The following is a 13,131-nucleotide window of genomic DNA, read 5'->3' as shown; positions in this document are numbered from 1 at the left end:
TAGAGATGGCATCTCACTATGTTGCCCAGGCTGGTCTTGAACTCCTGAACTCAAGCAATCCTCCTGCCTCAGCCTCCCCAAGTACCGGGATTATACAGGTGTGAGCTACTATGCCCAGCCATGCTTGAACCATTTAAAACTCTTGATACTTGCTCAGCTGGACAGAGTACATTGTCTTCCACCAGCTCAGTGATTGGAAACTAGAGCAGTTATCTGATTTGGAGAATGGGACAATTTTTATACTCCAGTGTGTATAAACTAAAATGCATACCTACTAAAAACAGATAACTTGACCTAGGCTAAGAGAAGCTGAGTGACTTGACCAAGGTCATGCAGCTGGTAAATAGCTGAAACTGACCAGCCCACCCACCCTGCCTTTTTTTTTTTTTTTTTTTGAGACAGAGTCTTGCTCTGTTGCCTAGGCTGGAGTGCAGTGGTGCGGTCTCGGCTCACTGCAACCTCTGCCTCCTGGGTTCACTCCATTCTCCTGCCTCAGCCTCCTGAGTAGCTGGGACTACAGGAGCCTGCCACCACACTTGGCTAATTTTTTGTATTTTTAGTAGAGACGGGGTTTCACCATGTTAGCCAGGATGGTCTCGATCTCCTGATCTTGTGATCCGCCCACCTCGGCCTCCCAAAGTGCTGAGATTACAGGCAAGAGCCACCGCGCCCGACCCCACCCTGCTTTTAACAACCACATGACATGATACTATGGGTGCCTGGATCTCAGGAAGAGTGGCCCACTGACACTGGAAGCCACAAAGAGAACCTCAGGGGCTGAGACCTGCAGAGGGGTACCTTGTGAGAAGTACTGGCTGCCCATCAGGAAGAGCGGCGTTCAGGAGCAGAGCCTTCAGTTTCTGCATTGGGGAGCTGCTGCTGCTACCTCACCTTCCTTCCCAACCAGGGACCTGGAAGGCACATGTGGCCACTGTGTTGTCATACCTGTGTTAAAAACAAAAATTAATGGGGAGGCCATTGGGCTGAGGCCGCTGCAGTGCCCCCCGATTCCTACGTTAGGAATCCACAAGCCGACTCAACATAAACAGTCATATTCTAGGCCTATCAGAAACTGCTGACTAACCCCTAACTGGCGACTTTCTACTAGTTAAGCTTAACCAATCAGAAACCACCAACTACTCTCTAACTAGGGACTTTCCATTGGAATGATCTGAATGAAATTACTGCTTCACTGTAAACAATCACATATTTCCTTTGCTTACTCCCACCTCTGCCTTGTAAAAGCCTTCCTCTTGCATGCCTTCCTCGGGGTCCCTAACTGCTTTCAATCTGGAACTGCCCAATTCATGAGTTGCTCATGAAAATCTCTTTGATATTTTAATATGTGCCTCAGTTTATCTTTGAACAACAGCAAGTGCTGAGGAGTGGTCCCTTCTTTATTCTTTTGTCTGGTTTTTCTCTGTGGGTTATACAGAACTGTAAGAGCAAAAAGACGAACTAGGAAAATCACTCTGGAAGCTATCAAAATATGTGTCCTAGATCTTTGTTTTTAAAAATAATCTCTAAAGCCAACCCAGACCTACACAGGCCACCTCTGGGGTGACTCTCAGGTCTCATGTGTGGGGCTCAAGCCTTCCTTCTGCCACAGGTTTCCTTGAGGCTCACAAATAAGAACCAGTTTGCAAACAACAAAGGATGCAAAGGAAGGCTTACTGAGCGCTGTCATGCCTTGGAGTTTAAAAATGGCAATCCTACCCTGGAGATGGTGGGGCTGAGCCCAGGCACCATACACAGCCAGCAAGAGATAGCACCACAGCCCATGGTGCCACGGTTTCAACCCTGCTGTGCTTTAGTACAATCATCTGGGGACTTTTACCACCTGCAATGCTCAGGCCCCCTCCCCAGAGACTCTGGTTTATGGCACGGGGGCAGCCTGCTTTATTATTTTTTTAATGTTTCCCAGTTGATTTTAATGTGCAGCCAGGACTAAGAGCCACTTTTAGACAAGTCGTTTTCAACTCAACATGCCTGCACATTGTGTACACATTGAAATTACCTTGGGAGCCTTAAAAAAGGTACTAAGCCTGGGTCCCACCTCACTCATTCTGATGGAATTGGTTTGAGGTGTGACCTGGGCATCAGGACTTTTGAAAGCTCCCAGGTGATTCCTATGGGCAGTCAAGTGTGAGGCCCAATGTCTTAAGTGACACTTAGGTGAAGAATGAATCTGGGATTCTCAGAAAAGTTTCTGTTTGTTTTTTGTTTGTTTGTTTTGAGACAGAGTCTCGCAGTGTTGCCCAGGCTGAAGTAGAGTGGCATAATCTCAGCTCACTATAACTTCCACCTCCTGGGTTCAAGCTCCTGCCTCAGCCTCCCCAGTAGCTGGGACTACAGGCACACACCACCACGTCCAGCTAATTTTTGTATTTTTAGTAGAGGCAGGGTTTCACCATGTTGGCCAGGCGGGTCTTGAACTCCTTACCTCAAGTGATCTGCCCGCCTTGGCCTTGCAAAGTGCTGGGACTACAGCGGTGAGCCACTGCACAAGTTGAAAGCCCCCCTGCTCCACCGTTCCCCTCGCCCACCTGGGTGCTTGCTAACCCCAAGGAGTTCCACGCACATCATCCTCCAAGGTTAAGATCTCTGGCCATGGAGACAGCCCCACATGCAGAGAAGCCCTGCAGCTGGCACCACAAAGCTCAGGTCACCCAGGTCCTGCATGCAGCTGTCTTGAGGCTCCTCCCCTGCAGTCCTGCCTTCCTGCATCCCTGTCTGAGCCAGGAGCCAGGCAGGCTTCCCTGGAGACCCTGCCAAAGACTTTTCAGTTCCTGCTGGTCGATTTTCTGGGTCATGTTACCTTTTCAGGGCATTAGCAGCCTGGCTTCTGAGGAAATTGAGCTCCCAGTCCTCCAGGGGTGGCACAAAGTGGCTGGGAGGCACCAGCAGTCTAAAAAGAACTACTTGGGCCAACCACGATGCAGAGGGCCCTACCTGCAGTTTCCCTGATGGGCCCACCAGAACCAAAGCAAGAGAAGCAGGGTGGTTGTTCCGGAGCAAAGGATCTCATCAGAATCTCCTAGAGGGCTTGTGAAACCAAGACTGCTGGGCCCCACCCTAGAGTTTGTGATTCAATGGGTCTGGGTGGGGCCATAATTTGTCTAACAGGTTCCTGGGAGTCTCCTCGGAGAACCGGAGGTCTGGGCTGCCGCTTTCTGCTTTCCCACAGTGTAGCTTTTTCTCTGGCATGAGCATTCTCTGCAAGGCTAACTAAAGCACTCTGACTTCTTGTGCTGAAGTTCCCCACCCCAGTCTTCAGCAGAGGCAGAGTGTGTGGAGGAAGGATGGAGAGTGGAGGGGGCAGAATAGTGTCAAGGTCCTAATCCCTGGCACCTGTGAGTGTTGTGTTGCTGGAGAAAGGGAATTCAGGCTGTGGACAGAATTAAGGCTGCTAACCAGCTGACCTGAAGATACGGCAACTGACTAGCCTGGGTCATCCAGGTGGGCCCATTGTAATTACAATGGCGCTCCCTTCCCAGCTGGAAGAAAGAGAGGCGCAAAGAGGCAGAGACTCACAGGTGAGAGGGACTGGGTCACATTTGCTGGTTTGAAGACAGAGAAAGGAGGCCGCAAACAAAGGAATGTGGGTTCCTCTAGAAGCTGGGAACAGCCCTACCCTGACAGACAGCAAGGAAACAGGGACCTCGGTCCTATAGGTACAAGGAACTGACTCTACCCACAGCCTGAATCAGCAAGGAAACATGAAAAGCAAAAAGGCAGAGGAAAAGTGAGAGCCTGGCTTTTAAAGTTGGGAACATACAGACAGGAGCTGACTCAGTAGAGTCAGAGCTGGGGGCATCAGCCCACATGGAAGGTCATGGGGCATGCCCTTCACCCCAAACTCAGAATCACTCGCCAGCAGCTCAGAGAGGCAGCCTGGCCTCTCCCAAAACCTCCAGCAGCAGGGACCTCACCATGCTCCAGGTCGTTCAGGTCATCAGTTCCCGGCTCACACTGATGGAACTGCTGGAAACTTCTCAGCAGAGAAAGCTTTGAGTCTGCTACTGCAAGGCACATAATCACTAACGTGGGCCCATGTTTCCAGCAAGACTCAGACAAGCGCTTCAGTGGCTGTGGGCGGCAAGGGCTGGAATGATCCTGCGCTGATTTCATCCTCTTGGGTGCTGAGGCCTCCCATTTGTGACTTGGGGTGATTCCCAAAAACACCTCCTCTGAGAAGCCTCCCTGGGTCAGCTCAGCCTGCTTATTTCTCCCTCGTAGCACTCAATTCACGTAGCCTTTATTGCTGTGAACTGTACAGGACCTCATTCTTTTCTGCAGTATCTGTAGTGAGACTTCCATGTATAAGCACTCTGAATATTTCTGTTGGCACACAGATGATTTCAGTATTTAGGTTAAATAAATCATTTAGCAACATGCATGTTAACTTTTTATGGTAAGAAAATGTTTTTCTGTATATGCATAAAAATACATCTAGAAGGATGTATTTTAGTATATTAAAATCTGGATGTGGAGGCAGTATTAATGTTTATGCCTGTTCCTTTTCTTAAATACTTTTTTATTTTTTTCAAAGTAATACTGAGTTTAAAAAGTCAAGAAACAGTAAGTCTTAAAAAGACAAACAACAGTAATACAGAGCAGTCCCATTTCACCCTTTCTAGCCCCAGTTCTCCCCAAAGACAAATATTGTCATTAACACTTCTAGGAAATTCTTCTCACCTTCACCTTCATATTTTTGGTACTATATTCATGTTGCAATTTTTAATTGATTAGCTGTAGGCATTAACTTTTGAATTTCCCTTCACTAACCCTCTTCCCATCTTCCTGAGACATAATCACGTTGAAGACCCCTTTTCTTCAGTTTTGGGAAATTTTCTTGTGTTACATCTTTGAAGCTTTCCTCCCCCCATTCTGTTTCTGGAACTCTTATAGGTCAGCAGACTGGTCTTGAGAATAAATCCTATAATTTGTTTTATGGTTTCTCTTCTATTTCCCTTTGCCTTTTTGTTCTACTTGATTTTAGCTTCTAACCATTCTGTTGTTTTCTGGTTTTAGTTTATTTGGGTTTTTTTTATTTTTTGCCTGCCTTTAATTTTGAGATTCTTGTGGTCTGGTTACTTTCCATGGTGTTCTGTCCTTGTTTTATAGATGTAACATCTTCTCATATATCACTCAGTATAGTAACTGTAGGGTATATTATTTTTTAAAGTTTTCTGTATGTGTCCTACATTGCATTGGCTGCACTGCCCTCTCTGGGTCCCCTTTTTCTGTTTGTCCTGGTTTCTGTGCTTCATGTTGGATCCTTTCCTCAAATGCCAGCTGACTTTGGGCTGTCCTCATACCTAGGACAATGCTCTGAAAAACTGATTGAAAGTATTACATGTGAGTGTTGAAGATTTCAAAGACTTGTTGGCTTCACCGGGGGGTCATAGAATTTTTGGTCCCCCAAATGTTAGTATCCTTGTATTAGTCCATTTTCACACTGCTGATAAAGACATACCCAAGACTGGGCAATTTACAAAAGAAAGAGGTTTACTGGATTTACAGTTCCACATGGCTGAGGAAGCCTCACAATCATGGCAGAAGGCAAGAGGGGCAAGTCACATATTATGTGGATGGCAGCACAAGCAAAGAGAGAGCTTGTGCAGGGAAACTCCCATTTTTAAAACCACCAGATTTCATGAGACTCATTCACTATCATAAGAACAGCACAGGAAAGACCCACCCCCATAATTCCATCACCTCCCACCGGGTTCCTCTCATGATGTGCGGGAATTGTGGGAGTTACAATTCAAGATGCGATTTGGGTGGGGACATAGCCAAACCATATCCCTGTCTTTTCTGGGGTTACTGACACTCTCCAAGAAGAGTTCTCTAACTGCCTGGGATAGAGGTGCCCTGCTGCTGTTCTGGGGATGTGGACTGAAGAGCCACTGATTGGCACAAGTCTGGCTTCAATTCCTGTCTCCATTCTCTGTGTCACCCAGCCTGCCAAGGCCTGGCCCATCACCACTCAGTTCATCTGGAGAATAAACCTCTGGTCTGCATTGGATGAGGAAGCAGAAGGGCAAGGAGGGGGCAGGGAGGAAAGGAGGGATGGGGTCCCCAGATTGGGTGGAGCGGGAGAAGGAGATTGGGGTCCAACTGCTCTAGAGGTAGACTTTCAGCTATCCCCTCATTTTCAGCCCCAAGCCCAATCTCTGCTTCATTCCTGGTGTCTCTGGGTGCAAAGCCCTTCAAGTGGGATCAGGTGAAGCACTCATTGCTTACAGGAACAGCCTACTACAGGCAGAACCCTTCCGTGTTCCACAAAATCAGTTACCCCCCCACCCCCATCCTTAACCAGAATTCCTGTCTGCTCTTATCTGTGTCCTCAGAATGAATGTTTTTAAAATTCTCACATTCTTTTTCAGTGGGGAAGAGCCAAATGCCAATCACTGAGCAACTATATGTATCTGGAAGTCCCTCAGTTTTCAAAAATAAGCCTGTTTTTGGTTTTGTTTTTCAGTTATGCCAGGAAGTATACATTTTTACTATGTGGATTGGCAATTGGTTGATGGCAGGTGAATGAACAGAGCCAAATAAATAAAACACAATTTTAACACTTGGGGAAGTTACAAATGACTTTTACTGACTAAATTCTCATTTTTCCTGATAGAACTTTAGCCATCTTTTGAGAATTATTTTAAACTGAAAAAATCTAATGTTCAGAGACATTATCATAAAAAGCACTGACACAGATAGGAGGTTGTAACTTCCCTCCAAAGTCTACTCAGCCCTACACCCCTTGAAGAGCACAGCCCAGCCCTCACAGAGGATCCTTTGTGCTTTCTCCTGGGCCAGGCCCTTGCCCCTAGAGGCTCTGATTAATGAGAAAACCCCTTCCTCACGGCAACAGCAGAGGGGCACCCTGTCCACAGACCCTCGGTGCCTTCGCCTGAAATATTGCTTCCTCTGCATGTTGGAATCTGTTCCTGGAGGCACTGGGGACTTAACCTCTTGAATGCTGTGTACTTAATCTCATGGGTCTCTGGGGAGGACTGACGTCAGACACCAATTTACAGAAATCTGCCTTCATCTAGAAGGCCAGGTCCGGGAAGGTTCAGACTCTTCCGTGGCCAGACATTGTAAATCTGCCTCGCGACATCTCATTCCAGGAGACAGAGCTACCCGGCAGGGCCAGGAGATATTGAAGGATGTCCAATGAGCTTGCGCAGCAAAGAGGCAATCCCTGGCCTGACCCCGGCTGGCACAGCAATCCCTCCTCTGTCAGTGCCCTCTTTCAAGGAGGCTTAGTTGAAATGGAGCTCATGGTGATAAAGACCTCAGCTTCAGTGACTCACGAGGATCTGGAGGGTTCAACTACCTCTTTGTGAACAGAAAAACCAGTGCTCAAATAGTGTGGCTGCACAAGCTCACACTGACCTTTAGCTCCAATCAGGATTCACCTCCAGGTAATCTGGCTGGAAAACCACTGCACCATCCCCCTACCAGAAACCAGGTGGCAAATGACAGCTGCTAAGTCCCCCATATGAGCTGCAGGGGGAGCAGAGCCAGCTGTTCCACAGCCCCATTGTGGAGCAGGTATCTCACCCCACCCCACACAGACCAATGCCCAGTGGACTAGGCAGTTCTAATGCCCTGGAAGCTAAAGATTGACTTGCTGGGCAATGGTCAGGAGAATCATGCACAATAACAGGATCTTTCTGCTTTGCTGGGAACACAGGCTCTGCACGTACTCTAGATACTGCCCACGGTGTGAGGCAGGAAATGGGGACTGCATCTAACTCAGAGAAGGAGGGAGAGGTGAGGGACAAAGGTGAGCATGAAAAGGTATCCACTGCACCTTGTTCCACGGTTGGCTGTGTGGCTTTACCTGCTTCATGGATGTTGGCCAATTGATTCTACGGAAATGAATCTAAATAAAAGGGCCCCCTTGGATAAGTCTCCTTCATTCATTCCATCATCTACCAGCTCTGATTTTACAAATCTTCCCATCTGGTGGGAGATCCCAGCATTAATTTAGGAAATTCAGATACAAAGGGGCTAGGCACGGTGGCTCATGCCTATAATCCCAGCACTTTGTGAGGTCAAGGAGGGAGGATCGTTTGAGCCCAGGAGTTCAAGACCAGTCTGGGCAACATGGCAAAATCCTGTCTCTACTAAAAATTTTAAAAATGTCAGGTGTGGCAGCACACACCTGTAGTTCCAGCTACTTGGGAGGCTGAGGTGGGAGAATCGCTTGAACCCAGGAGGCAGGGGCTGAAGTTAGCCAAGATCATGCCACTGCACTTCAGCCTGGGTGACAGAGACAGACTCCATCTCAAAAACAGAAACAAAACAAAACGAACAAAGGGATGAGTGCTGGGGACTGGAGGGCAGGTAACTTACTCTGACTGTGGGGATCAACAACTGTCGGGGGGCAACTGATCTGGACTTTGAATAATGTGTGTGATGATGATAAGAAGAAGAGAATGTTGAGGGGAAAAAAGGAGAAAGAAGTAACAAAAGAATAAGGAGAACATGACAAAAAGTAACAGGAAAGCATTTGTCTGCGTGGCCTGGGAGTCAGTCTGGAAGAGGAGGAGAAGGAGAAGGATGGATGCTGGAAGATAGAGAGGTGGTATGGGGGAAGCTTGCAGAAAGCCTGGGATATGAATGAAGGAATTCAGACTTTAGGCAATGGAACATGTCTGGGAGTCGTAAGCAGGGATGTAATGTGTGAAGATCTGCTTTTCCAAAGTGAATTCCCGCAGTTGGAGGACAGATTGGAGAGGGATGATGCTGGAGGCTAGGAGGCTCATTAGGAGATTGGGGCAGCATCTGTACAAGAAATGAGAGGGATGGGAGCCGCAGATAAAAGATGGCAGATGTGGAGCAATGAGGATGAGGATTAGCAGAACGGAAGAGGAAGAGGTATTGTCAGAACTTATTTTGTTTCCAGATTTGGTGGCAAGGGTAATAATGAAACCAGTAGCCAAGATGTAAAGTCCAGGAAGTGGAAAGGAATTGAGGTGGAAAGACGGTTTGATTTGGAATACATTGAGTGTGACACAGAGGTGACCAATAGGTAGGTGGAAATGGAGCTCATGGCTGAGGAGAAATGCTGGTGTTAAATCCCTGCTAGGAACAGTCCTTGTGCTTATGGTGCTCAGGTCACAGAGCTTCTTAGCAATAACCAGGAAGAGAGCAGAGAATGGATGGGAGAGAGGGTTGCAAATGATGCCTTGGTGTATTGCTGAGTAACAGATTACCCTGACACCTGGCAACTTGAAATAACAAGCATCTATTATCTCACAGTTTCTGAGGGTACTTGGGAGCAGCTTAGCTGGGTGACTCTGGCTCAAGGCCTCTCATGAGGTTGTAGCCACGTGGTCAGCTGGGGCTGCTAACATCTGAAGGCTCAACTAGGGCTGAGGCATCAGCCTTTAAGCTCCCTAACATAGCAGCTGCTGGCAAGAGCCCTCAGTTCCTCATTGCATGGGCCTCTCTGCAGGGCTCCTCATGGAGGCAACTGGCTTCCCCCTAAGAGAGCAACCTATGAGTGAGAGAGTGACCAAGGTCATATCTTTTATAACTCAATATTGGGACTATGGCTACCACTTCTGCTGTGCTCAGTCCTATAGGCAAACCCAGGTATAATGTGGGAGGGGACCACATAAGGATGTGAATAACAGGAGGGTGGTTCATTGGAGGCTGCCAACCACAGATCACCAACCCAGGAAACAGCACAGAAAGAGGACTCTGTAAAGGATGCACAGAAAAAAGAAAGAATGCAAGCCCCAGTGCATGTAGGATGACTACCAGAGAATAATACATAAGGGAGATTGTCCAGAAGGACAGGGTGGTTTCAAATGCTAAAAAGTCCAGGCAGTGGGAACTGAATGAGCATGGAAATTAGGCCACTGGACCTGGTGACCAGCTTCCAGGCTGGCATGGCCAGCCACAATGCTACAAAAGCAGGTAAAAGTCACCTCTTAGCAGATGGAGAAGTGGGTGGAAAATGAAGACATAATGGCAGGTCGTGGTAAAAGGAAACCACTTTCCAGAGTATTGGTGGTGATGTGAGGAGAGGCTGAGGGTGGTTTGCAGGGGAAAGCTGTTCTGTACACAAAAGCTTTGGCTGGTGGGAAGAGGAGGAGGGGAAGATTGGAAGACATGGGACAGAGACTTAATTGATGATCTAGAGTCCCAGAGGACACATGAGGACAGTGACTGGAAGCACAAGCTGAGAGAATTAACTCCCCTTCCTCTAGTGGAAGGAAAGGACAGGTGAGGATGGTTGCAAGGGATGCGAGAGGTATGCAGGGTGCTCGTCTGAGGGTCTCTATTTTCTTCTGCTGACACTGAGTTGAGGGATGAGGTGGTGGAGGGGGTTCAGAAGAGATCAAAGGCTTAGGTTAGCTCTGGTGACTTGTCTCTAGGGACAGGCACTGGCGTTGAGTAATGCCCATGACCTTCCTGCTGTGTTGTGGAAAATTCCTCACCCCACAGCTGAAGAGTAGCACACACCCCTGTTTCATCCTCCCCCGACTTCTCATGCTCCCCAGAGCCACCCAGGCATCTAGAATTTGTGTGCTGCTATGAATGGTGCATAATTTATGTCCATCCCCTATGGCTTGGAATGTCTACAAAGCATATATTTATAGTAACAGAAGCTCCAGGCAAGGCTGGGGGACCTGTGGTCTTGACTGCTGGGGGAGTTTATTCACCTGGACCACCTGGAAGGAAGATGATGCGAGCCTTCCCCAAATCCACCATCAGCTCTGCAGATCTAGGAGCAGTGAGATCAGCACCTCTGCCTCTAGTCCTCCCAAATCTTCTGCCCCGAGGCTGTGGAGACTCTCTCCTCTCACAAGGCAGCTCTATGCCTGAGGCACCTGTGAAGCTGAGTGTCAGCAGAGGGTCAAGCCTTGGACAAGTCCACTTAACCCCCCATGACTCTGCTCCCTCATCTGTAAAACGGGAAGAATAGGGTTATTCATATATCATTTAGCACAGTACCTGGAATGCATTTAATGTTAAGCAAACACAAGCTATTTTTCACAAGCCCTGGAGGCCAGACACTGACTGCCAAGGGACTCGATTATAGTTTTATTGAGTCAGTCTGTCCTTCTATTGCTCCCGCACACAGACACTCTGCTTAGTGTACAGTGAAATGAAACAATATGGTGAATATGGGCTTTGGATGAGCCCGTCCTTCCAAAGAAAAGCTACTCCATTTAGCCCAATTTTCCATGGCCAGGGGTCCAGGCTGTGTCCCCAGTTTGGAGTGTTGGTTCAGTAGGTGGAATCCTATAACAAAACCTATGCAGGATTGGTCAGGGTGCCCAGTTTTCTTTGTTCTTTTATATTAGCTCCCATATCCTGGCACCCTCTCTAGACACAGTACATCTGACCCAGTAAGACAACTTCTAGACCCATTTTATAGATGAGGAAATTACGACTGAGAGAGTAAGGAATGACTCAGGCCACACAGCTGCTAACTGCGAAGCTGGGCTTTGCTCCCCTCCCCTCCTCCCTCTTCCGGCCTCCTTCCCTTCATACATGGTTGCTCTGCCTGACCAAATACCCAAGGACCATGGACAAGAAAGAACTGGCAGCGAGGAAGCCCCAGCTGTGGTCTTTTGCATGCTGGGGTCCAGCAGAGATTGCCTTCCAGAAGTCCTTTTCAACTTCTCAGAGCTCTCAGGGTTCTTTCAGGAATTGCAGATGCCCAGAATCACAGACTCCTGGGTCGGAATGGTTGAGTCAGTGTGTGAGAACTCTCCGGGACATCCTCCCCCACCCAGCACCAAAACAGGTTACAGGGCGTCACTACCTCCCACAGCAGCTCAGCCTAACACCAAGTGGCGGGTTGCGGAGCGTCTTCCCCTACGTTGAGCTAAAACTCCCCTACCCCAGCCTCCCCTCACTAGCCCAGATTTGGACTCCTTAGGATGCAATGGCAATTGTGCTTTCTTTGTGTAATATCCACATCGCACCATTTTCCCCTGGCAGCCGGGCCCCTGTCCACTCTGCTTCATGAATGCTGTAACTTGAGACTCCCTTCTCATAGTACTTTTCCTCACTTGGCAGGTTTCCACCTCCCTCACTGCCTTGGGGCTCTCTGTCCTTCCCTCTGTCCTTCCCCCTCCCCTGCCTCTCACAAGCCTGTTAGAAGCAGAGCTTCCCGGGCGTGTGTTGATTTCTCCAGGAAATGCCCCTTCTCTTTTTCCTCTGGGTCCATTAGCAACTGCTAAGTCAGACATGGATGTCTGGGGCTTCACCACCATCTCTTTCAAGTTCTATTTTAGGCTGTGGCCTTTTGTTCCTGGCAACCTCTTCTCTAACTCCAGAGAGGTCTAAGGAGCACACCCGCCCAGCCAGACCTCTCCCTTCTCCCGGGGCTCCACAGATGGGCTTAGATGGTAGTAGAGGAGTTGGAAGTTCCACAAGAGCTCTCTCTGTGGGTTCTTCAAGAGGGGCCTTCTCTGAGGTTCCTCCATATTTTGCTTTTTGCCACAGGCCCTACTTTCTTTCCACCATCACCCAACACCCACCTCTTCCCTCCCTCTTATGGGGGCAGTCCCAGGATAACCCTCAGCCTTGTTAGTTCCCAGTTCCCCTAACCTGAGCCCTGTGCACAGAAAAAAAGCTTTCTGCGGGAAAGGCTGTGGGGAGAGCACAGCTCAGACACAGTCCACCGTCAGCAAAATGCTCCTAGCTCTAACTGGAAGCCTACATCACCCATTTGACAATTAGGAACAGGTAACTTTAGCAGCTCCAAAACATCCTCCGCTGCCCAGTGCTGCTCCTGTCTCATGGGCCAGGCCCTGAGCTGGTGATGGCCTTGACTGAGCCCCACCACAACAGGAGACAGCGGGCCACCCTGAACAGGTGCATCCAAAGGGAGGGCATGCAGCTGGTCCTCTTCCTCTTGTTAAAAGCGAGGGAGGCTTTCCCAGAAGCTCCTCAGCACACACCCTGTCTGGGCTATTTGACCAGAACTGGGTCACACCCTCTCATTCCTAAAGCAGTCCCTGGGAAGGGGAGACGGTGGACTAACCTGTGGACTGAACCAGGCCCGGAAGGAATTCATATCTTCTGAGCAGGTGGCCATCAGATACAAAACAAAAATAAGTGCCTGTTAGCCAGCAAGAAGCAAGTGAG

This window comes from Piliocolobus tephrosceles, chromosome 9 (assembly GCF_002776525.5).
Source record: "Piliocolobus tephrosceles isolate RC106 chromosome 9, ASM277652v3, whole genome shotgun sequence".
NCBI classification, from domain to species: Eukaryota; Metazoa; Chordata; class Mammalia; order Primates; family Cercopithecidae; genus Piliocolobus; species Piliocolobus tephrosceles.
The sequence above is the reverse complement of the archived record's forward strand: the minus strand, read 5'-3'. Positions refer to the sequence as shown.